This window comes from Cyanistes caeruleus, chromosome 9, assembly GCF_971803275.1.
Source record: "Cyanistes caeruleus chromosome 9, bCyaCae1.hap1.1, whole genome shotgun sequence".
NCBI classification, from domain to species: Eukaryota; Metazoa; Chordata; class Aves; order Passeriformes; family Paridae; genus Cyanistes; species Cyanistes caeruleus.
Window position 1 is genome coordinate 24,845,343 of NC_141709.1, and position 27,889 is coordinate 24,873,231.

A 27,889-nucleotide genomic window follows, 5' to 3' on the forward strand; every position below is an offset into this window, starting at 1 on the left:
CCAGCCTCTTCTCCCTCTCTGCCGCTCTGACTCTTCCACCTCTTGGCACCCTGTTTATGGCAGGTGAGATGGGAGGTGGGAAACAGGCAGGTCTTCTTCAAAAGCAAAGAAAAAAATATAACAGTGGAAAGTACCTTCTTATACAAAGCCAGGCATGTCCTTCGGCCTGAAGAACATATCCCAACTCAAAAATAATGGTGATTTTTCCACAGTGCTAGGAATACCCATAGCAGCTAAAGATACTCCTTGGTGCCCACACCTGCATGGCAGCTGCCCATGCACCAGGTGTGCTAAGGAGGAGACAGAGGGAACAGATCATGGAGACAGGTGGGCTTTTAAATAGGCTCCCAAGGTACTGGGGCCTGGAGTGTGTTTGTATCAACCTGCTGTATAGGATAATTATCCTGTTAGAAGTAATTGCACATGATGTCCTGGTTTAATTTGTGATTTTTCTAAGGTGAAGCTCCGTTCTCCCTTCTCTTAACCATGAAAGGCAGCTGTGGTTGCACTGCTGACAGTGGGAGCATTCTGGAGCAGAGTAGTTGATGCATTAGCCATCCCAAGGATGATGCAGCTCTTTTCCCACCTGTATGCTCTTTTCTGGACTGATACCATCAGAATTGCTTTCCCCTGAGATTTATTTTTGGTGGAGGGGTAAGCCAAGTGCCAACCTTGTTCCCATGTGGCACTGGAAGTTGGCTCTGGGCTGCTCCTGTGACCTTGACAAAGCTGCTTAGTTTTCCTTGACCTCAGTTATTCTGGTTGTGAAATGCCATCACTGGGCAAAATTTGCCTGATTCTGAGTTTCTGTTTTTAATAATTTTCCAGAAAGTGCTGTACCAGAGAGACAGAGATCTGTCAGAGGCAGGTGGAAGTGAAGAATGCAGTTTCTCATCTAATCTCTGATTGTAGAAAAATCATTGCTTATTGACACAGCCTTGAGGATTCCTCAGGAGTGCCTGAGTCTTCTTCATAATGAAGAAACCTCCTCTGGTTGGAAAGTCAGCAGTTTCCTGGTTATGCAGTATGTGCTGGCAGGATGGGATGGGGTGATGGGAACTGGCCTGGTACAGAGCAGTTGAACAGTCCTTTTTTCACTCCTTCCTAGCAGTGTTGGAGACAGTGAAATACTTGCTTTACTAGGAGGAAACAGAGAAATGGGGTTCAATTGTAAATGAGTCCAAAGCCTTCTCATGAATGCCCAATCAGAAGTTTTCTGAGAAGTTCAGAATCTCTCTCATTTGTCATTGACCTTTATGCCTTATATACCTGGTATGGGGAATCTGAACCAAAATATAAGGTATCTGCTCAGGCAGATGTCATCTTCAAGAAAGTTTCAGTGTGAATTTTGCTCTGGATTTAAGGTTTGGCTGTTACCCCAAGGTTAACAGCTACCTGCTGAGAAGTTCATGTGGGCAAAAATGAAACTTTTTGCTTTTCCCTCTCTTTATGTCTTAGCTAGAGATAGGATGCTTACCTGAAATTTAAATGGAAGGAATTTTACTTTTGCTGAGCCTCTGGAAAATATGATTAGCAGAGCAAATTATTGCACAAAAAAAAAAAAAAAAAAAAAAAAAAAAAAAAAGCTCTGTTGGGTTTTATTTCTTCACAAGTATCCAGGAATTATTTCAATCAGAAAGTGCTAATCATCAATTTAAGCTTAAGAATCAATGGGTTGTAGCTGTGGCAAAAGCTAAATCAATGCTGAAAATCTGACCCATGGATAAGTTTGGTCCCCTTTCTCACACTTCCCACCTGCCTTCCTTCCCCCACCCTCCTTCCTCTAGAGCAGCGATAGAGGAATTAATAAGGCATAAGGGGAAATATGAATGAATTGCACTAAGAGAGAGAAGGAAGAGCAGGAGGAAGGATTTGCTCTTTGTATCTGAACAGCTTTAATTAGCTGTTTCTTAGTCTCTTTGGTTTGGTTGCTTGTAAGGGTAATCCAGTTAAAGAGAGTGCCTTTCATCTCTGTTAGACTTTTTTCAGCAGAGAAGGATGCGTGAGCTGTGCTGGAGCACAGGGTGCTGCAGGCTGGTGGGAGCCGAGGCCACCCCAAACCCCAAATGTGATTGTTCCTACAGGGCTGCTGCCTTTAAAAACAACTAAAATAACCCAACTCTGGTGCAGCCTTCTAGAGAGCCACGAAAGTCAGCGGTAAAATGGCCAATGTGCTTCTCTGGGCTTAATGTGTCCTGTTTTCTGACCCCGAAACGTTTTCTTTATGAAAGGATCAAGTTGGGAGCATTGTCCCAGCGCCTTGAAAAGAGCTGCACAGAATGCTCTTTTGTGTTAAGTTGCTTTTTTTTTTTTTTTTTTTTTTTTGAGCCACTGCCTGCTGTGTTTTTTTCCTCCCCCTCCCTCCCACATGATGGGGGGAGAGGCTGGGACGGACAGTGATACAGACAGAGACTGTCTTGATGAACCATCTGTGCCACAGTGTAATCCAGTGGAGCTGAAAAATTAAACAGCAGTTTCAATTAACTTTGTCTCTCTGGCTCTTTTTTCTTCTTCTTCTTCTTCTTCTTCTTCTTGGGGAGAAGTTTTATTTTAACCCCTTGGAAGCTATAGGTATAGAGAGGGATATCAGTGTGGGAAAGGCACATATGAAAACACACCTGAAATCAGGACAGTGTCCATGAAATCCAGCATCCTGTCTGGTGCAGGACACGCTGACTGCAGTAGAGGATGGTTCAACAGGGCATGTAATTTTGGGATAAATGGACCACAGGGGAACTTTTTCTTACTTGGCTGAAAGCATGTGTACTCCTTCAAAAAATGACACTGACAGTTTTTGTTTTCTCTTGTTGCTATTACCCAGGATGTTTCCATTATCCTGTTTAAGTAGGGTTTTTTCTTCTCTTGGATTGTAGCCTCAGCCTTGCAGCAGGGAGTCACAGGGGTTAACTGTGTGTTGTCTATAACTATTGCCTTTTTATCAGTTGTAAGGGGGTTTTACCATTCATATTTTTTATTTATTTATCTTCTTCCTTTACTAGAGGAAAAGCGTCGTAGGTGTTATTTTATTAAAATCACTCCTGCTCCCTCTTTCATATGCCCTTTGTGACCATTTCTACTTCTCCTCTACAGAAAAGATAATTTCATTTTTTTGGGGGCAGAGATTACTCCTTACTTTAGATGGTGGCTGTGGTTCACATGAACATTTCTGTTTGCAGGAGAGTTGGCATCCCTGCTACTGGTGGATGTGTGAGTCACCCAGCTTGTGGTTACCATGGCTTTTTGGGGAGAATCCTGTTGTTTTCCTGTTGATGACTCTGGCGGTCTTATGTGCATTTAGAAAGCCCAAAAAAGTTGTCAGCCAGTCACTGAGCTGAGAGTATTTGTCTTTGGAGGAGGCTTCCTGTGATGGGTTTGTTAAATCATGGCGATCAGAACACAGTCCTTAGTTTGGGAACTGTTTACAGCAAGTTGTTGGACACTGAAATGGGGCTTTGCTCATTTATAATCCCCATGGCCGTCTTTTGGCCTCTTTGAGAGACATTACCAATGTTTTGCCCTCCAGTCCTCTGGCACAGGACTTGTGATAATCCTCATACTATTTTGTTCTTAGAAGCTCCTTTTAAATCCAAAGGACTCTCAATACTTCACTAGGGAAATTAACCTCATTTGTATGTAATTTTGAACGAGAAATAAAGCACAAGGCAGCCAAAGGAGTTGCAACATTAACCAGGTAACCAGCATCATGGCAGAGTTTGGTCCATAAGCTGGAAATCCAAGCTGCTTCCTGTTTTCAGTAGAGCTGAGGAGGATATGTGGCCCTGTCACTCCCACATTCCTCCATTTTCATCTCTTCTGGGCCTGGGAACTTGAATTCTTATAACCTGTGTGCTGTGCACACATAGAGACAGTCTCCCAGCATCTCACTCCTCCAGCTCATCTCTTGCCTCCCCCCTCTAGCATGCAGCAACTTTCCAGAGCCCTCCCAGCCCTCCTCCTCCTCCTCAGCCTTCCTCCTCAACAAGTTCTCTTCTGCACTTGTAGCACAGCAGCAGCGTTTCCCCAGCAGTGTTCTTAGGGGAGGACCCATGAGGATGGCCCCATGCCTGCTTCCCCTTCCAGTGCTCACACTGGGGGCATGGAGGTGGCATAGAGGTGGGGTGCAAAACCTGGGCCGGGTTGTTGTCATTGGCTATTGAACAGTCCAGAATTCCATCTACAGCTTTGTTGGCTGAAGGAGAGGGAGGAAAGGCTTTCCCACCAGACCAAATTCAGGTGGTTTCTGGATCCTGGTCTGTCCCATTCTGTGGGAGCTGGGACAAGGGGGCTGTGGGTGACAGCAGAGCCGCAGCTCTGCAGCCTGTGAACCTCTGCCTCAGGTCTTCATCGTGCAGCTGGGTAAGCCCAGACAAAGCAAGAAATATGACCCCCTCCCAAGCCAATGTCCTCAATCTACTGACTTGTGCAGCTAGAAGGGGAGGTTGCTGAGGTCCCCTTGAGTCTCCCATTGCAGCTCGATCTTGTCACTCCCTAGGCTGGCAGACAAGCAGGGAATGCAGCCACTGGCAGCAGTGTCCCAGTGCCTACTTGCCCTGCGCCCTTCACCCTGCACCTTCTCTGGCAAGCCAGCCAGAGGTTCTCCCCCTCCATGTGGGCAGCTTCCCAGTTACCAGGGGCTGCTGCTGGCATGACAGGGGGAAAGAATACTCAGCAAATTGCTTTGCTGCACATCTTAAAGCGACCCTTGATTTGATTTAAACAAAAACAAAAGAGGGCTGGTGGAAAGCGGGGCAATTGGCGGGCGCAGCCCTTATTCTGTGTTTCACACACACAGACTCGCATAAGTGACAGCTCAGTGGGCCGCTGTTGAGCGCTTTCATTGCACTGGCTCAGCCTTTAGCTCAGGAAAGCCAAAGTGTCTGTCACTGTGTCCCTCTCCGGCCCCCCCACGCCTTTTCTTTTGGCTTTCCCTTTCTTTCCCTCCCTCTCTCCGCAGAGGAATGGGCGAGACCTTTGCATTCAGAAGGAGGATGGCTCTGTGAGGTCTCACTGAGGGTGGAAATCGCTTTAGCAGTTGATGTTTCTTTGTTTAGGGGCAAATTGTGCCCCTTCTCTGTGGCTCCAGAGTTGCCAGATGCTGTCACCTGCAGGGGGTCGCCAGAGAGAGGTGCGAGAGCCCTGAGAGGAGAGGAAGGACTCTGGTTTGGGAGGGGAGGTGTTGCCTTTTCAGTGGATACAGTAGCAAAGATACAGGGGGAGCAGAGAAAGGTTTGGGAGATTTGGTGTGGGTGTCTGGGGAAGTGCATGTGAGCTAGGGCCTAGAGAAGAAGTGTAGCTGGTTGGAAAGGACAGGTACTCCTTCCTCACATCGTGAGGCTGTGAGCTCGATGCAGTTTGAGTACAGGCTGTTTCTGGATGCTTTGGTCTGAGTTTCTGATGTTACTTGATACCACATCAGATTCCTATGCTGCTTCTACCTCCAGCCTTGACCAAAATGGAGCCCTAGGACTGAATTAACTGGCACTGAGGGAGATGGATTTGGTATTGCATTTCAGTGTCTCTAGTTCATTTTATTGGAGCTGACCATATCCAGGTCTCATAGCAAACTAGAATAGATCCATTCCTTGGTTTTCACATAAACCTCACACAAAATGCAGGATAGTGGATTCAAGACAGTGAATAGCATCAAGGAACACACAGGGTGTTTGGAGCTGTGACGATGGGTGCAATGGGGCAAAGCTTCTTACTGCTCACTCTGGAATCACCCACTGCAGACAACTGCAGACACTCCTGTCCCTCTCTTAGCATCCCAGGGAGGAGCAGGACTCGGAAGCACCAGCAGAATTTTGAGAGCATGCCCAGTAGCCGTCTTCTGATGTCCAGGCATGTGGTCTTGTCCATTTGTGGCCAAGTGTGAATGTGTTTGGGGTGATACCTTCTCCGGAGCTCCTCTTGGAGCTCCTGAGCTTCTCTCAAGGCTGCTCTTACTTTGACAAGTGAGCAGCCCTCTCAAGAGCCTGTTCCTCATCATCCTTTGTGAGCTGTCTGACACCCTTGCTGAAATCTCTTAGATGTGTGCACGGTGCTCTCATCCCTGAGGAGTCAGAGCATGGTCACCTCAGCTAGTTATCCTTCTTGGGCATGATCCTGCAGGCTCTGCCTTGATGGCAGCAGATGTCAGGTCCACGTACCTCTGCAGATGTTCTCAGATCACTTCCAGGCTCAGTGCCAGCACTTTGGGTGAAGAGGGTGGTCAGTATTTGGAAGCAGATGGGGGGGCAAATTTTTAGCAGCAAATTGATGCTGTTACATCAATTTGCTGCAAATTTTTAGCAGCAAATTGATGTAACCTGTGGCATGGAGGGAGTGTGATGTGGAACATGAATTCTGTCTTGTGTGGTGCTTCCAACACAGTCATTCTCTGTGTTCTCCATTCCCAGGGGCAGTGTCAGGCTCACCACAGGTCTCCTTTGGCAGAGGTAAAGGGAAGAAAATGTCTCCCCTTTGAGAGTTAAGGAGAGTGACTTGTGGGTGATCCTGCAGAGTACTCCTGCCAGCCCCCGATTCATATGCCTTGGTTGTGCTGAACGCTTTCTCTTGGTTCTTTTGGCAACCTCACAGTTAAAAACTTTACCAGTTTCTTTCTGTTTTTTCCTTCCTTCCTTTTCAGAGTTGACAGGGGCAAAATAAAGGCTTTATTTTTTTTTAAACAATTTTGTTCCTTCTGGGAGTGATGGAGCGAGAGTGAGTGAAGATTATAGCTCTGTGTGCCGAAGACCTTCATAATGGGGGGAGAAGCAGTGACATAATGGGAACCTAATGGCAGTAATTGGCCCTGGTTTTGACAGGGCCTATATCACAGCTCAGGAAAAAAAGAGATGTTTAAAGTAAAAATTTACACAAAATTATACGGTTTGGGGGGTGAAAACGGCTGTTTGGTTTTTATCTCTCCTTTTTTCCCATTCCTCTGGGGACATTGCCTTGCACTGTGTTTGTGTGTCTGTGTGTTTTCATGTCCATCACTTAATCAAAGTCAGCATGCGGGTCCCTGAACAACAGAGCCCTCTGTGCGGCGCCCAGGTTTTTAAAGCTCTGGGTCAGATGCTGAAAGCCAGCACAGCTTCAGGAGAAGTGGGCCATGGAGACCCCACTGAGACTTCTCTGAGGTTCGGCCATGCCAAGGCTGGTGGCACAGAAAGCAGGAAGCACAGTGGGGCACGGATGCCAGAGCAGAAAAGAGGGGCCATGGGCAGGGGTGTCTTTCTTGTTGCCTTGCACACCATGGAGTGAGATCCCTTCTGCTTTCTCCACCTCCACTTCTGGAGGCTTGAAGAGCCCCTAAAAGCCTCATTCTCTTGTAAGAGGTTGCATAAGCAGAGAACAGTGCAAAGCATATACATCCAGCGAGAAGGATAGATGTGAAAAGGATGTACAGTGAAATAGAATGTATCTCCAGGGAAGGGCAGCCCTGTGTCTGGAGGTTGCTCTGCTGTCCTCTTAGCCCTTGTCTCACTGTGCTTCCTTTAATGTTTACTCTGGTATGCAGAGAGCACAGGTTCACAGTATCTCACCCAACCTCAGACCCTTGGAACCTCCTTCCCTGAATGTAGCCACAGTTTTCCCAGCCCTAGGCATCCTTGATCATCTCCCAGGATCTTTTGCTACTTCAGCCCAGGTTATCTCTTCCTCTCTCCAGCACTGTGGTACTTGGGGACAATGTCCTTTCTCCAACACGGCCATGTCAGCATCAGCCAAAGTAAAATGCTGGTCCGAGCTCTGATTTTTGTTGCCATTCACAGTACAAGCTGAAGTCCAGTTTGATGTACTCTACCATGCTCCAGCTTGATGTCCCCAAACATCACACAGGTCTTCTCTGCTGTTGCAACTTCCATGTACATATTCTTTCTCAACACATCTCAGTCAGTGTTTTGCTTGGAATAGCAAAGGCATAGTGTGTGCTGATGAAAGACTCTATACCAGGGGATTGCACACTTAGCCAGAAAGGGGCCACAGGACCTAAGCCGTGACTGCAAACAGAAGCTTGGAAGTGTGGCACCAAAAGCATTTGTGTGTTTCTGTGAAATTTCATATTCACTGCTTGGGACAGGGACTCAAATTTGTATAAGACTCTGCAGATGCCTTCAAGAAGTGAATACACCACATGTGCTTGTGCCAGCTCAGTGACAAAGTGCATTACTGCAATTTGGATCACAGAGCTATTCTAAAACATACTGAGATGTTTCTAGAGGGCATTGAGTGACAAATTCCTCTGTCTTTAAGCTCGATTTAGCACAAAGGGCCTGCTGGTCTTATGAACAAAAGATGTTCAGTTGGGATGCTGGTCTGCATGTTGGTTTGTTTGTTGAAAATGTCCCGATTCTTTCACTCTCCTGTCTTTAGGACCTCTAAGTGTATGTAGTAAATCATCTCAAGGCTTACCGTGTCCATCAGGCAGTAGAAGCTGGACAATAGTCTTCAAGGACTGACCCCAAGGGGGCAGCCTGGATACACAACAGGTACATTTATCCCATGGGAATGGCCAAAGGGCACTTGTACAGATGTCTTGCCCCCATTCTGACCAAAATTAAACCAGTAGTTTTGCAGTAGTACAGTTTGAAAGAGACAAGGAGCTTAGAATGGGGTGTCTCAGTAAAAACGTCTTAAGGCTGTTGTTACACCGCCATGTTAAGGGATCAGTAGTCATTTGGACCAGTTTGAGCAGAGAAAAAACTAATCTCAGCAAGCACCATTCCCTTTGTAGCTGGGTTGGAAGTGGTGTGCCATGGTCCTGGACAGTAACTCTGTCACTGTATACTCACTGTATACTTAGTGAACTTGCAGGCCTCAGGTGGCCCACTCTGGTGTGATGTTACAGGAATAAATAAATCCATCTATCCTCTAAGCTGTGAGCAGTTGTCTGTTGTTCATTGAAGTCAGATGACAGTCATGACACAGAGGCTCTGTGATGATCCACCAAGCCCACACAGATCACTCACTGCTGTGGTATGCCTGGAGAAGGTCTTACCTTGGCCCAACTTCTGCAGCTGTTTCAGCTCCCCACATCTACCAGAGAGGACAGAGAATTTGCTTAACTCCAGCTGAGAGACGGCAGTGCAAAGTCCCAGCACCTGTACTGCCGGCGGGTTGTGGGGAAGAGAAGTCATTTTAACACTAAAGGCTGAGCGTAGCTGTAAATGTTCCCAGTGCTTGCTTTGCTTTAGTCTGGGGTACCTCTCTGCCCACCCCGCTGTGGAGCTCATGTGTGTGAGAATGTGTGTGCCTGTGCGCATGCACCTGACTGACCTTAAACAAGTGTGCAAAACTCGTTTGCCTTCCCAGCTCAAAGGCTGCAGAGCTGCTGGGGACCTTGGGGGCAGGGCAGAGGCAACATCTGTTCAAAACAAAACAGTGCCTCCTGCTAAATGGCCTAGAAAGCTCCTTCGAGTGGGGTGCTGGGTGGAGACTCCAACGCTGAGAATGTTTTGTCTGGAGGAGCTGGGATCGGAGGTGGGTGTCCATGGGGGCTCCCACATCCTGAGAATGAGCCACATCTGGGGAAGTACTTTGGCTGGTGCTGATGATTCCCCAAGCGCTCTTGACTTTAATGACTCGTGATGCCGCAAGAAGTGGTCCTGTAATGGCCATTCCATGCTTGGCCGAGGGGCACGTGCTCTGCCCCCACACCGGTGTGTTTTCTCATTCCCACAAGGGACCAGCACCTTCCGCTCTCCAACTGCCCCAGGCAGGGCCACCTGGAGACTCTGGTGCCTTCGGGAAGGGTCTGGAGGATTTGCAGGTTGCAGTAAGGTGTGCTGCTGGTGGCCATCCAGGTGCTTGTTCTGGCTCTGCTGTACCCATCACCAGTGCTGGACCAGTGTTAATTCTCCCTGCATGCAGAAGGTTCAGAGATGCTGGCTAAGCTTGGAGGTGGATGTACACCCAGGAGCTTAAGTCTGAGCATGGAGATCTGCATTGTACTGGGAGGGAGGAGGGCAGCACCCTGACCTGGAGCAATAATCTTGGCTGTTCCACTGCCTGGGAGCTGAATTTTCAGTGAGGATGTTATCTATGTGTCATTGCCTATAGGAGGGCTGACCAAGCCCCAAGACACCTGCACCATGGTTGCCTTCTGGAACTTGTATGGGAACAAGCACCCCCAAACATGGGGTGGCCCTACGTCACACAGCCCTTCTTACGGTGCAGTTGAGAGGCGGTGATGGCTCTTGTATCCCTTGTCCCTGCGACTTCCACAGATTTTCATTCAGAAAAGTCCCTGCTTTGGACCTTGCACCTTTCACATAGCCTGTAGAAGTCTAGGTGATTCTGTCAGTTCAGCAGCTGGCCAGGCCTCCCCCCATGGTCATTTTCAGCCCTTCTCAATAAGGAGAATTGCTGTGGGACTTGTCCTACTGGGAAGCAAATTGGTGATCTGTTTAATCCAGCACCTTGCCTGAGCAGAACTCAGTACTCCAGCAAGTCTAAGTGATCTGCACTTGGCAGTTTGAGGTTATTCCCCTGCAGCCCTTGTGCCACTCACTAATAGACTTCAGCTGAAATCCCCTGGATGCGTGGCAAAACCTAAGGTAAAGTTCACTCAACTGGAAGTTGCCTGCTTTTGACTTATTGTCCAGTGGTGCTCCTGTGGCTTTTTTACTGTCCAAGTACCATCATTATTCTTCCTTGGGAGGCTTTTGGTGGGCCTCAGCATAGTTTCTGGTGGTTTGTGCACATGGGGGCTGAGACTCTGCCTTTCTCTGGTCAGCCTTGGCACAGAAGCTGAAGCCCAAGATGAGCCAAGGATAATGGAGCTGACGCTACCCTAAGTGTACATCCCAGCTTTCCTGCAGCCTCTGAAGATGCTGCTGACCTTGCCAGGTGTGTGGGGCTGCACTGGGCTGACCCTGTCTCACTGCTCCAGTCTCTCTTAACCCCAGAGAGCAGAGTGCCATGGTTGAGTACCCAGAAGTCATTTTGTGTGCAGACACAATGTTCTTCAAGTTCCAGCTGTGGTGAAGGACAGAGGTAGGATATTGCCTGGTGTCTTCTGCGGTGCTTCCATGGACTTCATTCTTGGTTGCACTGGTTTGAGAGTCTGCTGCAGTCTGTTCCTACTGTTGTTGCCTTGACAGTGTCCAGATCTGCTTCTGGAACAGTCACCCTACATTCTTGACTGTGTCCTTCTTCCATGCCTCCTGCCCCTGGTGTGTCACCTTCCTTTGGTGGGTCCTCCTTTCCCCCCAGACCCTGGCAGAAGGTTTGTTTTCATGCCAAACCAAATGCAGAGCCAGGACAGAACTATCAATGAGCTTTCACATGTGCATTTAGGCCATTTGCAGGGCTTGGACCCTGCTTAGCCCCAGGTTGCAGCATCCGGTATCCCATCCTGGCAGGAGCCTGTCCGCCATGCCAGTGGGGAGCAGGGAATTCCCTCCCTCTGGCTGCTTTGCGCAGCAAGCGCTCATAAAGCCGCAGGTGTGGGATGTTTGTTATTTAGTCTACAGCCTGGTATGTGACAGTTTCTTTTCTACTCAGAGTGGTTTCAGATAATTAGTACATTATGATTCCACCACCTTGAGTGGGGGAAAGAGGAGGGGGCAGCCCACCCTCAGACTACTTGTAATTTCACATCCTGTGTTTTATGGACCCGAACTGTTCAGGGTGGGGAGTTGGATAGGGGGGATCAGAGAGCAAACAGCAAGTCCTTCCCCCACCTTCACCATCCACCAAATCCTGGGGTTGTTAGGATAGCCAAATGTTATTTTGCAGAGTTTTAGCCGGCTTAATTCAGAGATGTTTGCGCTTTCCCCCCCCCCCCCCCCGCCCCCCCCCCCCTTTTTTTTTTCCATTTTAAGGCTTGAATGCTTTAAAAAAGGAAGAATGAAAAACAAGATGCTCTTTCTCCTGGCCCGTCCGTGCTCCCCTCTCCCTTTTTATTACACGCTTATCGCTTCTTTCCCTCCTGCTTTTGAAATTGATTTCCTTTCCTTTCTCCCCTATTCAGGGCCTAAACGCTGAATGTTCGATATTTCATTTGAGGCCGCTAATCGCATTACCACCCTTGACGTTTTACAGATATCATATTATGGGCGCAAATTTGGCAAATTATTAGCGTTGTAATGTATAGCTTGTCAAAGGTATTTAAGACACTAAGAGCCCTGGGCTTATCAGGGTTCGCAGAGAGCTCTCGTTGAGCTTTTGAAATGCAGAGAGCCGGTTATAAAACACACTGTGACTCTCTTTTCAGCTTGTAAAAAAAGAGAGTGTGAGAGAGGGAAAGGAGGGGGAAAAATATCATCCGTCTATCAGGTTCTTCTAGGGCTGATAACAAGCAAAATTCTTCTCTGTGGGTTTCACTGGAAATGTGAGAAGCTTTTAAAACATTTCACAAGCTGTCTGGGAAAGAGGAAAAAATCTTTATTGAAAGGATGTAGCAATCTTTTTACTGAGGTCTATTTATCTCCTGGGAACAAGTTGTAAGTAGGAGTTCCCCTCCCCGTGACTGGAGGGGTTTGGGGAGGGAGTTTGGGGTCCCTCTGCTTCTGTGGTGACTCCTCCTGGCCCAGCCTGGGATGCTGGGTTTGGAAGTCGATCCCAGTAGCCTTCCTTCACCCTGATCGGCCGGGATGCTCCTTCCACAACCTGCTTGCCAGCCGCACGAGAGAGGATGGGGAAAACCCCTTCCTGGGTGCCCCAGAGCAGCCTTGAGCAGGCAGAGCAGGGCAGAGATGGTGCTGGCATTTGCTCGGCGACTCTCTCCCAAGGGGAGGTGTTTCCTCTACGATCAGTTTATTAAAATGGTTTAAAGTCCTTTTAAAGCCCTGTGGGGGATTTGTGCCTTTCCTTGGTGTGGAGATGTGAGCGTGTGTGTGTTCCCCCCTCTCTTTTCACACCGAGGGAGGAGGGGGCATGGCAGCGCTGGGTCACATTTTGCTCCCAATATTGTGATGCTAACAAGCTGTGGAGTTCGCCAAGGCGAAGCGGGGTGACAGGGTTGGCGTGATTCACTCCCCGCTGGCAGCAGAATGGATATCATGTGTCTTATTACGGAGTTAGACAGACAGAGCCCCACCACTGAGAGCTGTCAGTCCTGCCTCCACTTGACAAAAACAAGCCATAAATAAGCAAATGCTTCACAGCAAGGGGGCGTGTGTGTGTGTGTGTGTGTGTGTGTGTGTGTGTGTGTGTGTGTGTGTTTGTGTGTGTGTGTGTGTGTGTGTGTGTGTGTGTGTGTGTGTGTGTGTGTGTATGTGTGTGTCTGTCTGTAAAAGAGAGGAAGAATGGCTCTGTGTGAAATACCCATGGGGTGCTGCATTTATAACCCCTGTTTGTAAGAGGGGAAAATGGGTGGGATTTATGCCACTGGGTCTCCATAGGAGAGAATGTCGGTGTTCCTATTGCCTTGTGTAAGTGTTTGGAAACATAACCTTGTGTACACCAGGCAGTGCACATCTGGGTCAGAGCGTGCTAGCACAGGGGATGTGCAAGCATGGTCACAGCTGTTTGTTTGGGAGGCAGTGTCAGCAGGAGGGGTAGCTGGGGGGTTTGTGTTGCAGAGGTATTTTACTGTGAGGACATAGTGGGATGCTGAGGTTGGTAGAAGTACCTGTTGCACACTCGTGGACCTATCTGCAATGCTGGTGTTCTGACAAGATGCAAAGCAGTAGGTTTGGGGAGCACAGAGCATCTCTGAAAAGAGGTGAGCATGGGGGGTGGTTTTGCATAGGCACGGATGAAGTGCCCATCATGTTCAGCAAGCTCTGCCAGCTTCTATTAAGACAGGAGAATATGCAGCTCTCAAAGGCAGGGAGCCTGTCTTTTCTGGGGCAGGAAGGGTCCATGGTCTTGTCAGAGACACTCTAAGAGAGCATAAGTGAAGGACCCTGAGTCCATGCTCCTGCATGTGCCCTCTGATGGCTGCAGCCATGTCACCCATCCCTCCCAGGCTGAAACAGGAATTAGCACTCGGTGCCCTGTCTCTTCTGGTGAGTGCAGCAGGTTTTCCTGGCAGCCCCATGCAGCCCCCTTCTGCTGTGTGCGCTCTGCCATTCACATCCTCCCAGCCGCTTTCAGCCTCTTCCCATTTTGTGGTGCCCCGGGGTTTCCAGCTAAGGTGTAGAGCCCACATGCAGAGCACTATTTGATCCTTAGTTCGCTTTTCTTGTTCAGCATTCCTGGGTAGCTGAGAAGTAATCCATGGACCCCCGGGGGCCACAGACCAAGGGCTGCAAATCACTGCGCTCTGCTTAAGTCTGTCAGGTGTTGTAACTTCCCCTGTGCCTGTGGGAGGGCAGGGGATGCTGTCCTCTGACCAACCAGGTAAAATAGCGAACCACAAGATTTCTGTGCATATAGAGCTGGTCAGCAGCCGTGTGCCGTGGAGCAGTTTTGGGGCAGTGGTATGGGCTGAAAGGACAGAAACAGCAGCCACAGGGCAGGCAGCAGTGCACAGTCCGGAGAGGTGCTAGGAACTGTGGTTTGTCGATTCTTGCAAACTGCTCGTGCTGTAATGGGAAAGAGAAGATGCAGCAGGATTTGGCCAGGGATTCTGGGATGAATTTGGCTCCTCTGAAGAACTTGCCTCATTCCTGGCAAATGTGCCAGGCAAGCCCTTTCCGCATCAAATGGAGCTACTTTTCTCTGGTCTTGGTCCTTCTACCTTAGAAGAAGGCAGTAGGAAAAAGATATTGCCCTGTCCTTAGTTGGTTTCTGCTAGGTTGAAGTCCATCCTTAGGGCTCTGGTCCCATTTCCCTAACAGAGGAAAGTTTGTTTGATTTGAACGTGGAGCCCTGGGCTCCCTTCCTGTCTCAGCCTCCTAAGGATGCAGCATTCTCCCTCTCTCTCATATGAAATGGCGCATCGGTAAGTGCTACTTAAGAAAACACATGTTTTCCCCCTTGAAAGCAGCCCCCCCACTCCCCCCTCACACCAACACCTTTCTTTATTCGACCCAAACCTCACCAAGGGGAATTTGCAACAACTGCGGTGATAAATCCGCCCGCAGATAATTGGCAAGAAAACAACACTTGTGCAGTATATAACGTTTTATGGTTGTTTCATGTACTTTATTATAATACTAATGAGCAGTTATATATCAGGAGCTAACTGCACGCCGGATTAGCTTGTTAGCATGATATGAAACGGCAGAGCAAATAGTCCAGTCCCCCTCACCCGCCCGCCCTCCCCCTACCCCTCGTTCCCATTTGCACTGAGTAATTAGTATGCAAATTAGACCCCGGGACCACACAAGTTCTAGTATATTACAAGGGCTTTATTATGCTCTTGTGAGTAGATGATGGAAGCGGCCCATGACAGTGTTTATCTCACTACCTCTCTCTCTTTTTCTCTCTCACATACATTGGCAGAGAGTAAACACATACTGAGCCGGGCCCTGTACCATTATGACTCCCTGAAGATGCCACCAGCTTGCCTTTATCCCGATGACCAGAGTTAAGAGCCTTCTCTGGAAACACCATAACAATGATGTTAATAATAATAATAACAACCCTGATGATGGTGACGCTAAGAGCAGCCTTGGCTCTGGCAGTCATGGTGATGATTGCAGGAGCAAGAAGAAGGATCAGAGTGAGCCAGAATGAGCTCTTTTTCACCTGGATCATGCTGTGGAGGAGCAAGAGCTGGCCTCAGTTTCCAGGTCTGCAGGGATATCCTGCTTTCTTGAGCACAGGATTATGGTGTGTTAACTGCTCTTGATGTGTGATGCTCAGAGCAGAGCATCTTTATAGTCTTTGGTGATTTCCAGGCTACTGAGCAATAGATCTCAGCTGAAGTATGCTCCTGGGCTCCTCTCTCCTTATGTTTTCTGTACACCATTCTTGGTGTACCACTTTCTCTTTTTCCCTTTATTTCTCACTGAGGTGGTCTCCAACCATATATCTGGTGACGGATAGACCTCCCTGAATATAAGTACTTTCTATTTAAATTAGACTGAAAGGCACGAGCAGCATCCTCTGTCTCTGCTACCAGCATGACTTAAGTCACTGAGGCACAGACTGAAGTCAGTCTCCATGATCCATGGGTACTGTGCTGGGAGATTGAATATGTTTCCATGGGACTGAACTCCTGCCCATGGGTAGGAGCTGAACCTACTAGCTTGGGTGCTCAGCACTCTGTTGAGCTATTAGTTATAATTTCTGGTTGTCATAACCAGGGCTGATGCCAAGCCAGTCACCTGCATGTGAATGCACACAGTACCTTTCCTGCCCCTGACCGCAAATGCTCTCTTCAGGTCTGAGATCTCATGTCTCACTTACTTGGGGGTTGAAGCAATGAGTACTGAGGAGCTGGCAGAGGTGAAGGAATGGAAGGTGAAACCTCATCCCTACTTACTGGACCCTTGTGGCATGCAGTCACCTCCACAAGCATGTTGGGCTCCATTTCAGAAACGAGCAGGTTTTTGCCCAGAGAATTCCGCGAGGAAACCCTGGCTGTGAAGCTCTTGGTCTTTGACTAAAAGAAGATTTATGAGTAGGCATATGTGCTCTGTGGAGATGGAACCTCCTGCAGTCACTATTGTGCTTCTGCAGATGCCTAGGACTTCATGAAGGCATGGTAGAGTCAGAGGGCCTAGGGTGGGGGCATAGAGACGTGGATTTGTACTAGACTGTGCAGGGCTGCCCATAGGGCAGGGCTAGTGTGGCAGACATCAGGCATTAGGCTGTCTCCGGGGAGCTGCCTTTTTAGGGATCACTGCCACCATTCACTTTGGTTTGTTCCCATTTGTGGGGGTTTTTTTCTTATGCTGGGAGCTGACCATCCTGGATGTTTGCTGTTATGGAGGACAAAGAGAAAACTAGAGGAATGGTGGGCTTTTCTAGTAGGTGACTTCTTGGGGCTTAATGCTGAAGAACTTCATGCAAAAGGAGAGAGAGCCTGAAATCCCAGAGGAAAAAAAAAAAAAAAATTGGCCACATTTGTCCTGAGCATAAGCGAAGGGCAAGGGAGGATCTGTAGAGGCGGCAGTTTTTGTAAAGCACTGAAGTGCCCCACACATCATGCCCTGACAGGCCCTGATGTTAGCTCCCGGAATGGATCACAGGAGACTCATTAGAAAAAACAAATATTATCACACGCTGAAATGATTTATGGAGAAAAATGAAAAATTTTGTGTTGTTGCGTCCTCGCTCCCTGGCTCTCCTTTGCTTTCGCTCAGGGAAGTTATTTATGGCAGCGGGCCCTTAACAAGAGCAAGGCAAAGCGCCGAGCTGCTCGCTCCTGCAAACTGCCTGCATTTGATTTTTATTAGCGAGTTAAAACTTCCTTCTTTTCACCTCCCCCCTTCCCCTCACGCGCCTTTATTATCCCGGACTAACTGAAATGCATTTTAATGCCTACTACTTGTGCTTTTAATAGTGATCCTATCGCCACCCCAGCAGCAAATAAAGTGACATTGACAGGGGGAGGAAGGCCGGACAGACAGCCGGGCAGACAGGAAGGAGTTACAGCCCGCGTGCTCTCGCTCCTCGGCTGCTCGGCGCCGATACCTTCCCAGTAACCCGAGAGCTGTTTTATTGTCCGGCCAGCAAATGCACACCCAACCGCTGCCGCCCCGATGTGTTCACAGCCCTGGCAGCTGCCGCTGTTGTGGCAGGAGTGGACAGTGCCCTGGCGGGTGGCATTGGGTCCATGAGAGGTAGCTGGTCTTCTCCTCCCATTCGTGACCAGAGGCGGTGGGTGGGAGGCACCACAGTTTCTGTGAGAATGGCAGACCCTTTGCATCATATCTGTGACCAGAGGTGGCGGGCAGATCTGGAGCTTTCCCCAGGCTTTGCAAGTGTGCCTGGGTGGGGTTTCCATAACCTAAGCTCTGCTAACTAGAGGGAACAGCCCTACAACTTCCCAGTCAGTGCTGTTGGGTCCCAGCCTCACACAGAATGCTCCTTCACCATGGCGTCAGTTGGAGGGTGAAGAAGGGCTGGTGCCTTTCCACTCTGGGACACATCCTGGCCACTGGAGCAATTTTCCTGGCCTCAGCTTTGCCAAATTACCGCCCTGAGCTGTGACCAGTAGGAGAATCCTAGCAGGGGTCAAAGCCAGCCTCCAGGCTGCCATCCCTTCCACTCAGTTGCTAAGTGTCTCCAGAGCCATAGTGACTATGCCAGGCCTTGGTTCCCCCAGAAACTGTCTGGGTGGCTGAACAAATCTGTTCTTCCCTATCCAGGCATCCCCAAAGTGGCAGGATAAACTTTCCGGAGCGATGGTTATCTTTTGGCCTTTCTCTCCTTTCCCTCTTTGTGTGGATCTTTTCATATAAGCCCAGTCCGGGCATCCTCCCAGTCAAGGGGTCCTCCCATCCTTGGCCACAGCCCTTGACAGTTGTCTTCTTCATAGTGTCCAGGGTTTTCAAGGGAGCTGGGATCCCTGCACTGGTTAATGCCTGCTGACACCTGCAGCTCCTCAGCTGGTGCTGCTGGCTGGGGGAGGCGCAGGGAGGGGGGGATCGTTGGTGGCATTATTATGAAGAGCTCAGCAGGCCTGGGGCCATCCATTGTCCGGGTGGCAAATAAATAAATAGAAGAAAGCAAGTCTTTCCTATGGCTCGGCAACGGGAGGTTAACAGCTGGACATGACATGACAAATTGAGCATTTTTTTTCCTGCAGGGGCTGATCCCAGCAGCTTAGTGTGAGGAGGAGGGATGAGGGAGAACAGCTGAAGGAGGGGAGGGAGAAATTGGCTGGGTGAGGGTCCCATTGCTTTGTGGAGAGGCTTTGTCCCAAGCCAGCCACCTCCCTCCCCACCAAGCCAGGGCCCCAGGCCAAGTCTCTAGAAAACACATCCTCCAGAAGGGAATCCCCATCCCTCAAACATCAGCCTTAAACTTGTGCACCTGATTCACACCACGACAGGTCCCTGCAGCCAGCCCTCGTGTTATTGTCCCCCCTCTGGCGCAGCTCCGCTCCAAAATCAGGCAGCACAGTGCCTTTTAACGGCCAATAAAACCCGGAATTCTCCAGCAGGAAAAGCAGGGAAATTAATCAAATCGTGGATCTGCTGTGAATTACGTGCCCACCTCCCATCTGCCTGTTCAGCCGGCTCACCTTCCCCTCCCTGCCTGCAGCCCCTTCGGCTTGCGGCAGGAGGGAGCCTTTATGGCTGTGCCTGGAGCCCTTGCCATTTGTCGTGGGCTTAATAGAAAATGTGTTAAACATACAGGAAATAGCCCAAATGTTACCAACACGTTTAGTTAGCTTGATTTGTTTCTTCTTTTTGTGAGTGGCAGGGAGTGGTTGGTTTAATTTGGAAATTGTGGGATCCAATGGCAGCTGGCTTTGTCCCCAAGATGGTCTTTCCTGAAAGCCTCTGCTGAAATGGTGCCTTTGGCTTACCGTGCTGCTGGTGGCAATGATGTCTTTCACATCAAATGCCATCTCTGGTGCTTTTTGGAGCTGTAGGGTTTTTTTGAGGCATCTCCTCAGGCATTTCCACCAAACCCAGTCTCCCTCCTCTTTGAATGGCTGCTGCACTGCGTGTCCATTGATGGGGTCCATGGGCTTTTCCTTAGGCTTTACAGCATGTGGGCACCTTGGGCCTAGCCTTCCTCCATGACTTTTATTCCCACCCTTGTGCCTCCCAAGACCTGCCAAGGACCTTGATGCCTCCAGAAGGGACAGCTGCAGCTCTTCGGAGGTCCTCCATATCCAAACACTATTCTGCCCAGAGTTGCTCTGCAGCCTTTTCTGTACCCTCTTTGCAGTGTGTTGAGTTGCTGAAGTTGTTTGGGAGAGCTGGAGTCTGCTCTCTGCCACCTGTGGAAGCCAGGAGCAGTTAGGGACTGGATGTCACTCATATTCAGACTTCACTGAGCTCCCTTCACTGCATTGATGTGGCTGGAGAGGAACTGAAAGCTCTCATCCATCTCAGCTAATGTGTCTGGGACCCAAAGGAAGTCCTCTAAAGCAGCAAACATGACCCAGGCTACCCAGGAGAAATAGCCAGGATGTTTTTTTTCTGTGTGGTGGACACCAGTGGAGTCATTGCTGTGACTGTGGTGTGGATAGACCCAAGGGAGCTGGAGCCATGGTGGGTGGTCAGGAGGGAGACTCTATAAACCCCATCAATCTCCTCCTCTGGCTCCCATACATCTGCTTGCAAAGGGAGGGGGAGGCAATAACCTGGTGTCCGCTCACCAATGGCGCTTTGGGAGGTGGAAGGGGGAGGAAAGGGGGAAACGCCAGCCCCGATCCCTTGGCAACTGCGGGCTGAAATATTAACTGGAAGAATGTGCCCAAGACTTGGCCCCCACACTGGCCTGCTCCAGCACTGCCTCCTGGGGGGGAACAGGGAGGGGGCAGCCTGTTTGCACAGTCCAAGTGTCAACTAATTAATAGGAGTTTATAGGAACATTTCCAGGGCATCTGGCTGAGGAGCAGTGGGGGAAGTGCCCCATGTTTCCTGAATCTCGGCTGTCACCCAGTGCTCTTCAATGCATCTTGGAGGGACAGTAGCTGATTGGATGTGCTCAGGGATCTGCATGACCAAAGCAGCTCAGGTGGTCACTGCATTGCTCCTTCCTGCCTCTGCTACCACCATGCAAAGGGGTGCCCATGGCTTGTTCTGCAGACCTCTTCATTGCATGGACACACTTCTCTTCCCAGGGCCTTAAAGTTTCTCTTATATGACCCAAATGGGTTAATTTGTTGATGCCCTACAGCAGTTCCCTGAGCACCCATGCTCAGTTGAGGAGCTGCAAGTTTCACATGCTGCTGTCTGTCCTCTAAGGTACAGGTGTGGATGTGTCCATTCCACACTGTAATTTCTTGTGTTTTCTCAAGCAACATGAAAGATGCTTCCTGGGAAACGAATATGCTCCTAACAGTGTATGTGCTGTATGCTTCCCTCAGAGCACAGGTGTTGCTTACTCTTGTGTTGACATGAGTGAGAGGCTTTGCTTGTAGATCTGTCCCAATGCATAACATGCTCCTTGGGACAGCTCCCCTCCTGTACTTTGCCTGGTCATGGTGTAGGGATCTTACAGAGGCTGTCAAGATGGAGCTGTCCTGGGGAAGGGCACAACCTGAGAGAGCACCCTGGGGTGCCCCACACAGAGCGAGGCTGGAGACCCATGTTCCGAGCACCCTGAATTTAAGGCCTACCTGGCTGTAATCTTTGAACAAACCAATAAATGAAGTGTAATAACCAAAACAGTGATTGTTTTTCTCACAGTAGCTGTGGAAATCTCTCCCGGGGGAGCATAAAGCTGCCAGCCTCAGGTTTTAGATCACAATCCCACTAACCTTCCTGTCCCCTGGGCAATAGTGTACTGCTGCTGCCCTCAGAGCTAGGCTCTATTTATTATATATACTGGCCTCTGTGTGTGGCGGTGTGTTCGTAAAGCCTGATTGAGCTGTAAGGAAAAGTGCACTCAAGGGGAAGGAGGAGACAAATGCCTGATCTGGCCTGCTCTAAATATGGGCTGATAACCTCTGTGGGTGCTGCCAGAGGATTCAAGTTGGTCATCCAGATGCAGCTCCCACTGCACAAAGGTGTTCTTTGATAGCTGTCTTCCACAGATGACCACAGTTGTCCCTGCCATTTTAACTACTCCTTAGGTGCCTGAAGGGCTACAGAAGCACAGCAGAACTAGAACAACTTTCTCTGAACTGGTGGCTCGCCGTTTGCAAGGATCTGCAAAGTCCAACTTGGAGAAATCGAGACCCCTGACTATGCAGGTGCAGCTTGGTGCAGGCAGCAGATGGGACCCCAGCACTTCTGGGGACGCCGAGACCAGAGCCTGCAAGGTGTTGTAGCTTCTGGATGGTAATGAACAATTTTGTGTGTCTGAAATGATAGTTACATGTAGCCTGGACTTAAATCACCCGCAGGTCTTCGCCTTCAGGTGTTGCATAGAAAACCAGGTCGGCATAGAAAGGACAGTGTTTTGATCTCCTTACCATAAAGATCTTTGGCCCTGGGCTTGGAAAAACCTCATCAGGGTGGCAGACATTAGCAGGGACCCATGTTCCATGCTGTTCAGCATCACTTCTGTGTGCTGGAGGGTGAGGTTCTGCAGGGAAAACCTTGGTCAAAGAGAGAAGAGGGAATTCTACAGGGGTGCTGTAGTGGCTTGTGGCAGGGTATGGATCTGTGCACAAGTGTACACAAACATGCCCAGCAGTGCTCATTTGTGTGTTACAGATCTGGTATTGCTCAACTCTGGGAGCAAAACTTCTGTACCAGTGCCAGTAGCCATCTGGTGTGGATGGCTGAGGGTCACAGCACTGCTGCTCCATCCGGTGAGTCACCATGGGGCTCAGCAGCACCTTGACTGGACATTCCCATTTCACTTTTCCCAGTTTATCTGGTTTTTATACAAATGCTAACTGAGGCTGTGATAAAACAGGAGACAAGATAGACAGGGCCCAGTCAACCTGCTGGGGGATGGCATGACCCATGAAAGCCCCAAGGGACAAGCACGACACTGTTCTCCACTACAAAACCCGACTGTGAGTTGATCATTGGCTGTAATTACTTCCAGTTTCTGAAAGCATTTACTCCCAGATCAGGGCTTGGTATTTCAGAGCCATTTTCAGACCTATATCTCAAAGGTCACCCTCCTGGTATGGCTGGCAGCAGGAATGCACTCCAGCAAACAGTGTGCCTGGAAGTTGCTGGAGTCATCAGCAAGTTTCCCTGCTTATCTTGCTGTGGTTTCTATTGCAATATCTTTGCTAGGTGAGAGCCCAGTACAGATTGACATGGCAGCTGGCAGACTGGGAATGACAAGGCTGCCTCATCCAGTCAAGAAGGGACACAGTGGTACAGCACATAGCTACTTTTCACTGGGGTAGTACAGAGCTAAAAGATCTTTCATTTTCCAGGAATCTGCTCCCTCCCCCTACATTTAGCTTTCCTATATAATATTCCATGCTGTAGCCTATAAATGCTGCTCTGAGCCCACAGCCTGATTGAATTTGGAAGCCTTTGTTTACAGATGTCTGGCTGTACAGGGGTATTTATTGAATTTTCCATGAAATGTTGCTCCTCTAATGCTGTAAAGCACAAGCTGCCCACATCAGAGGAGCTGCGTGTTAAGGGATCGGGTTTCGCAGAGATGCATTGCTCTCCACACTGCTCTCCCTCAGCATCCTTTCCCTGCCAGGGAAGGAAGATGGGTGCTGAAATCCATGCACAGCAGGGATTTAAGGGGATTGGCCCTCGAGAAGAGGAGAACTGTCTGTCTTGTGCTCTGGGGCTGGATGGTACATTTGGTCCTGCGAGGCAGCAACTCCAGCCACATGCAATGCAGCCCGGCCAGTGCTGAGGGCAGAGCAATTCTCTGCAGGGCACAGCATTACCCACGTCTGCTGGTGGGATTGCAGGTGGGTCTGACTTTGGGTACTGGCTCTTGGTGGCTCTGAAGAGATCTTGATGGAAGACAAATGTCCTCAGAGCTTTTTTGTGCCTTCCTTTGAGGCCTGAATTGTTGGGAAACAGTCAAAATACTGGATAATTTATTAAGATGTCTCTTTGCTCACTCTCTCTTCAGTCCATCTTTCCTTGTTCATCTGATCCACTGATGCCCCACAAGAAGGCTCTTATCAGGAAAAGAAACAGGATTTTCTTACTGGGAGAGCTTTGTGGAGCCCCTCGGAGCATCCAACCTCAGTGTGTCATTTTTAACCCAACTGTCTTGGGAGGAAAATGAGGGAGAGCCTGGTCTGTGAAGGACACATCCGGGACCTGCCATTCTTGCAGTGCTAGCTGGAGGAATGTGTCTTCCTTCCTCATGAGGGAAAGTACAAAACCATCTTGCAAAACTCTGGGTCAGGAGCCCCAGGATCTCTGATGTAAAATAAATGATTCTCGAGAGAGAGCATGTGTTCACCATGTTAGAAAAACAAGCCCCCTGCAAACAGCACATACCAAAGTCTGCCTGGAGGAAGGGACTTCAAGGGTGGACGGAGGGAGCAGTCTGAGCATCAGAGCACAGCCTGCCCCCCTCTCCCAGGCTGGATCTTCACACTGGTCCGAGGAGGAGGCAGGAGGGATGGGGGCTTGTTTTCTCAGATTTGATTGGTTTATTTATGTTTGGTCCAGGCTCCCATCTGGTCCAACTTCAAACAGGGGCTGCCGCAAAATGTGGAAGCCACCAAGAGAGAATCTGCAAACAACAGTTGTGCAAAGTATATAAATATTTCTGGACATAAAAATGACTGTGTCTGAAGAGGGATCACATTGAGCTGTGATGGAGGGTTCCCTGTCTTGCTTGAGATAAGTCCTGGAGAGTGGCTGGAGCAAGGAGAAATATGTGCTTATCTACAGTTTACATGTGCATGTGCAAGGGCAGAACCAGGCCTGCTGAGTGCTGCTATGCGGGAGACTGCAAGGCAAGGGGAGGACAATGAGGAAGTCTGTCTGTGTGCTCTGGATATAATAGTCAGCGTGCAAAAATGTCCACTGATTTGGGGGGCCAGAATTAGATTTTGGGCTTGTAACTCACTGAAAAACCCAGGATGGTATGTCTCAGCTTCCAAAATACAGCAGCTGCATTTGCAAAGTTTGGTGTAGATGCTGGACATGAACCTTTAATTGAAGATAGGGAGAAAATCCAGTTCTGTTCACAATGGCATTTTGTGCTGTTTGAACTGGAACAAGTATGTGGGCCAGCATCCTTGTGCATCCCCAAGCAATGCAACTGGGGGCTTCATAGAGATCAGCTCAAAGTTTATAGTTTGGATGGCATTCCTTCAGGAAAAATGGGCAATGGTTGGCATTACGCCTGGCCTAAGACAGTGTCTAAGTTCATGATGTTGAAAAGGACATGAAGGCTATGCAAAGGAATTTGTAACTTATGCTGCAATGGAGGGAGCTGCAAACACCACTGAGAGCAAAGAAATATTGTCAGGGTAGAGAGGACAATGCATGCTAGGAGGGGATGCTCAGGTGTAGAAACAACATATGGCATTCCCAGATGTGCTTCTCAGTATCCAGGTAATGGTCCTTCCTTGTGTGAGGTAATATGTATTTCTTTCTGGGATGAGGAGAGGGGCAAGGAGAACACAGGCACCTCTGTGGACTCATTGATACATTTGGGAACATTTGGGGGTGATGGGTCTTGTGGGGTTCACTAGGAGTGTGAGTGACAAGGCATTCTCCATGCTGCAGCTCCCCTGAGGCTCAGCTGTCCTTTGACCTCTGACCACAGGAACTGGAATCAAACAATGTGGGAGAAATCCAACCAGCCTGTTCGTTCTCAGAAGAGACAAAGAAGAACTTGAAAGCAGTTGGTTAGTTGGGTCCCAGCTGGGGGATACAGGACCATTTTAGATCACGGAATTGAAATCTGAATGGTTTATGTTCCCAGGATTCAAAGGTTTTAATCTCTAAGATATCTCTTAACATTAGCCTACCCAGATGTGCCATAGGCAGCAGCATGCATTTGTCCCTTCCTCGGGGAGAGCAAGGTGCCAACTACTAACCATAGACAGGAGTGACATGGTGTGTGGTTGGATGCTGTCCTTTCCTCTGCTATGGAGCTGCCTGGTGTCTGTCCCAGCCTTGCTTCAACAGGAACATGGCAGCTAGAGCACAGACTTAGCCAAGGGAAGGCATGCAGCTCTACACAGGCTTGGGGATTGTTACAAACTATGTCAGGCAACAGATGGCAAAGCCAGAAGGCCCTTTAGGAGCAGTGACAGTATGCTGAAATTCCCAATTTGCCTATTTTTCTCTTAGCAGGGACCAGGATCAGCCCATGTGAGCACTAAACCCCACAACCTTGTGGTACAGGTCTGCTTGTCCAGGAGCCATGACTCTCCCTCCTGCTGTGCAGGTACCACTAGTTTCCTACACTGAGGCTCCCCAAAACTGGCAAAGACCTGGGGAAGTTAGCTGGGAGTATCTCAGAGTCAAATTCAGCTGTTTGAGATGGAGAGTGTCTAAAATACGTCCTGCCCACGCAGAGGCCTGGCCCAGCCGCCGGCAGCAGCTCTCTGCAGCGGCCCTCAGTTAAATCTGATCCCTTGCTTTAAGGGGCTGCCTGGTACTTAGTGGAGACCATAAATAGCGATTTATAAACGATCTTCACGCCGATTCCTCTGCCGCTGCTCAGACATCAAAGTCTATAATTCACGCCCTCCCGCGTCCTGAGCCTTGCAAAACTGAGCCTTTGATGTGAGCCCCCCTCGGTACCTGCGTGCAGGGCCGGGCCTGGCTGGGCTGCGGGCATGTGCGCTGCGTGCAGCAAGGCGCCAGGCCCGCTCGGCCAGGCATTTTATAAGGTGTCTGCTGTCACTCAGCCTGTTCCTGAGTCTGTTATCCCCTTTGGCAGGGCCGCGTGGGACGGCTCTGGAACAATGGGGAAGGACCGGGGGGAGATTGCTGGGGGCAGCGTCCAGAAAGCACCTGGCCTCTCCTTCCCCCCCTTCCCCCCAGCACCTGCAAATTAATGGAAACTTCTCCTTCCAGTAGTGCTGCCTGTGTTGTTTAACAAGTCCAACTGCATGCTCTGAGGGCTAGAAACCAGCCTCGCTTCTTGGTGCAGATGGCTCCCAGGATCCTTGCCCAACCCAACTGTTCTTCGGTCAGGGGCAAACACTGGTGCGAGAACAGTGTTGTGTGAACAGTGAGTCAGTTATTATATGTAAGGTGAGACTGAAAAAAAGTTTCTGTAATATGAACTGTTTTCTCTTCCTCATACATGTGAAAGTGCAAAATGGAAGCTCTGTGCTGTGGTCAGGCTGAGGTCTAAGTGAGCTTTGTGGGACAGGTGTCCCATGGCATATGTCACCAGCCTGGCAATCTCTTCCTCTTTCTTCTGCCTCTTTCTACCTCTGTTTTTTAGTTCATGGTGCTGTGGAGAGTAATTTCAAAATATGAAACCAGTGCAGACTCTGGAGAAGGCACACATCTGTGGTCACATCCCTCTTAAACCAAATGACTGTTCAAGTGCAGCATGCTTGACTGTGGTACCATAGTGCTGTGAGAAGGGAGAGAGAGAGGGCTTAGGTATCCCTGATCATCTTCATCACTGCCAATTCAGCCTCTTCGTCTACACATAAGGGCCTGCAGGGTCAGGCACCAGAGCTGGATAAGTCACATGTAAAGCACAGATGAAACTCTATCCATAAAAAAAGCTGCCTGGTGTGGTGTGAAATACTTTGTCTTACAAGCCAGACACTGCAAAGTTGAGAGAGGCGTTTGGGATGTTGGGAGGATTTCAATGTATTTTGCAGCTGGGATGGTTGTGGCATTTTATTTTATTTTATTTTATTTTATTTTATTTTATTTTATTTTATTTTATTTTATTTTATTTTATTTTATTTTATTTTATTTTATTTTATTTTATTTTATTTTATTTTATTTTATTTTATTTTATTTTATTTTATTTTATTTTATGTGGATGTCTGTAGAAACATATTGAGACAGTCCTTGCATATGCTGTAGGCTGGCAAGTGGGGAAGAAGAGGCATGAATCATGTCACTCAGCTCTGTATTTAATCATATCAAACTGGTTTGGTTCTCCAACAAGTCAACATATATTATCTGTGTAAAAAAGGCATTTTACAGGACTGGAAGTCTAAATATCATTTATAAATATTTAATTCTACAAGTGATCTTTGCAAAAGAAGAATAGCTCTCCATTATCATACCTGTGTCTATTGAAATATCACCATTATTTATCATCCACTGTTGGTGCAGTGTCCCACTTGGGTCTGGAAGAGTTATTTTCTACCACAGGAGGCTACCACAGCACCAGTCTCATCCTTCTCCCCATGCAAGACATTGTTTGAAATGGGACACACAACCCTGGCATGAGTCCCCTCTGCCCTGGCCCACCACTGCACCAGCACAGCAGCCGGAAGGTCACTCTGTGGAGATGTTCAGTGATACAGTGTCTAAACTTGGGAGAACCTCATGCCATCAGGCTCCTTAACCTTAGGAATCAGAGTTGCTGAAACCTTCTTGGTCAA

At 48.9% G+C, this 27,889-nt stretch overlaps 1 protein-coding gene and 1 long non-coding RNA gene across 14 annotated transcripts in view; both read left to right on the forward strand.

The window, feature by feature from the left end:
* Positions 1–27,889, forward strand: part of RNF220 (ring finger protein 220) — a 221,322-nt gene that overhangs the window by 45,039 nt on the left and 148,394 nt on the right. The window lies entirely within an intron of this gene.
* LOC111933134 (uncharacterized) lies at positions 13,564–27,022 on the forward strand. Of its 2 annotated transcripts, XR_002866527.2 has the most exons (5): positions 13,564–13,654; positions 21,527–21,734; positions 25,653–25,749; positions 26,385–26,564; positions 26,761–27,022. It is a non-coding gene; the product is annotated as an uncharacterized LOC111933134 (long non-coding RNA). The 2 variants fall into 2 exon arrangements; XR_015273756.1 differs by lacking the exons at positions 21,527–21,734; positions 25,653–25,749; positions 26,385–26,564; positions 26,761–27,022 and adding exons at positions 14,715–14,818; positions 15,322–21,119.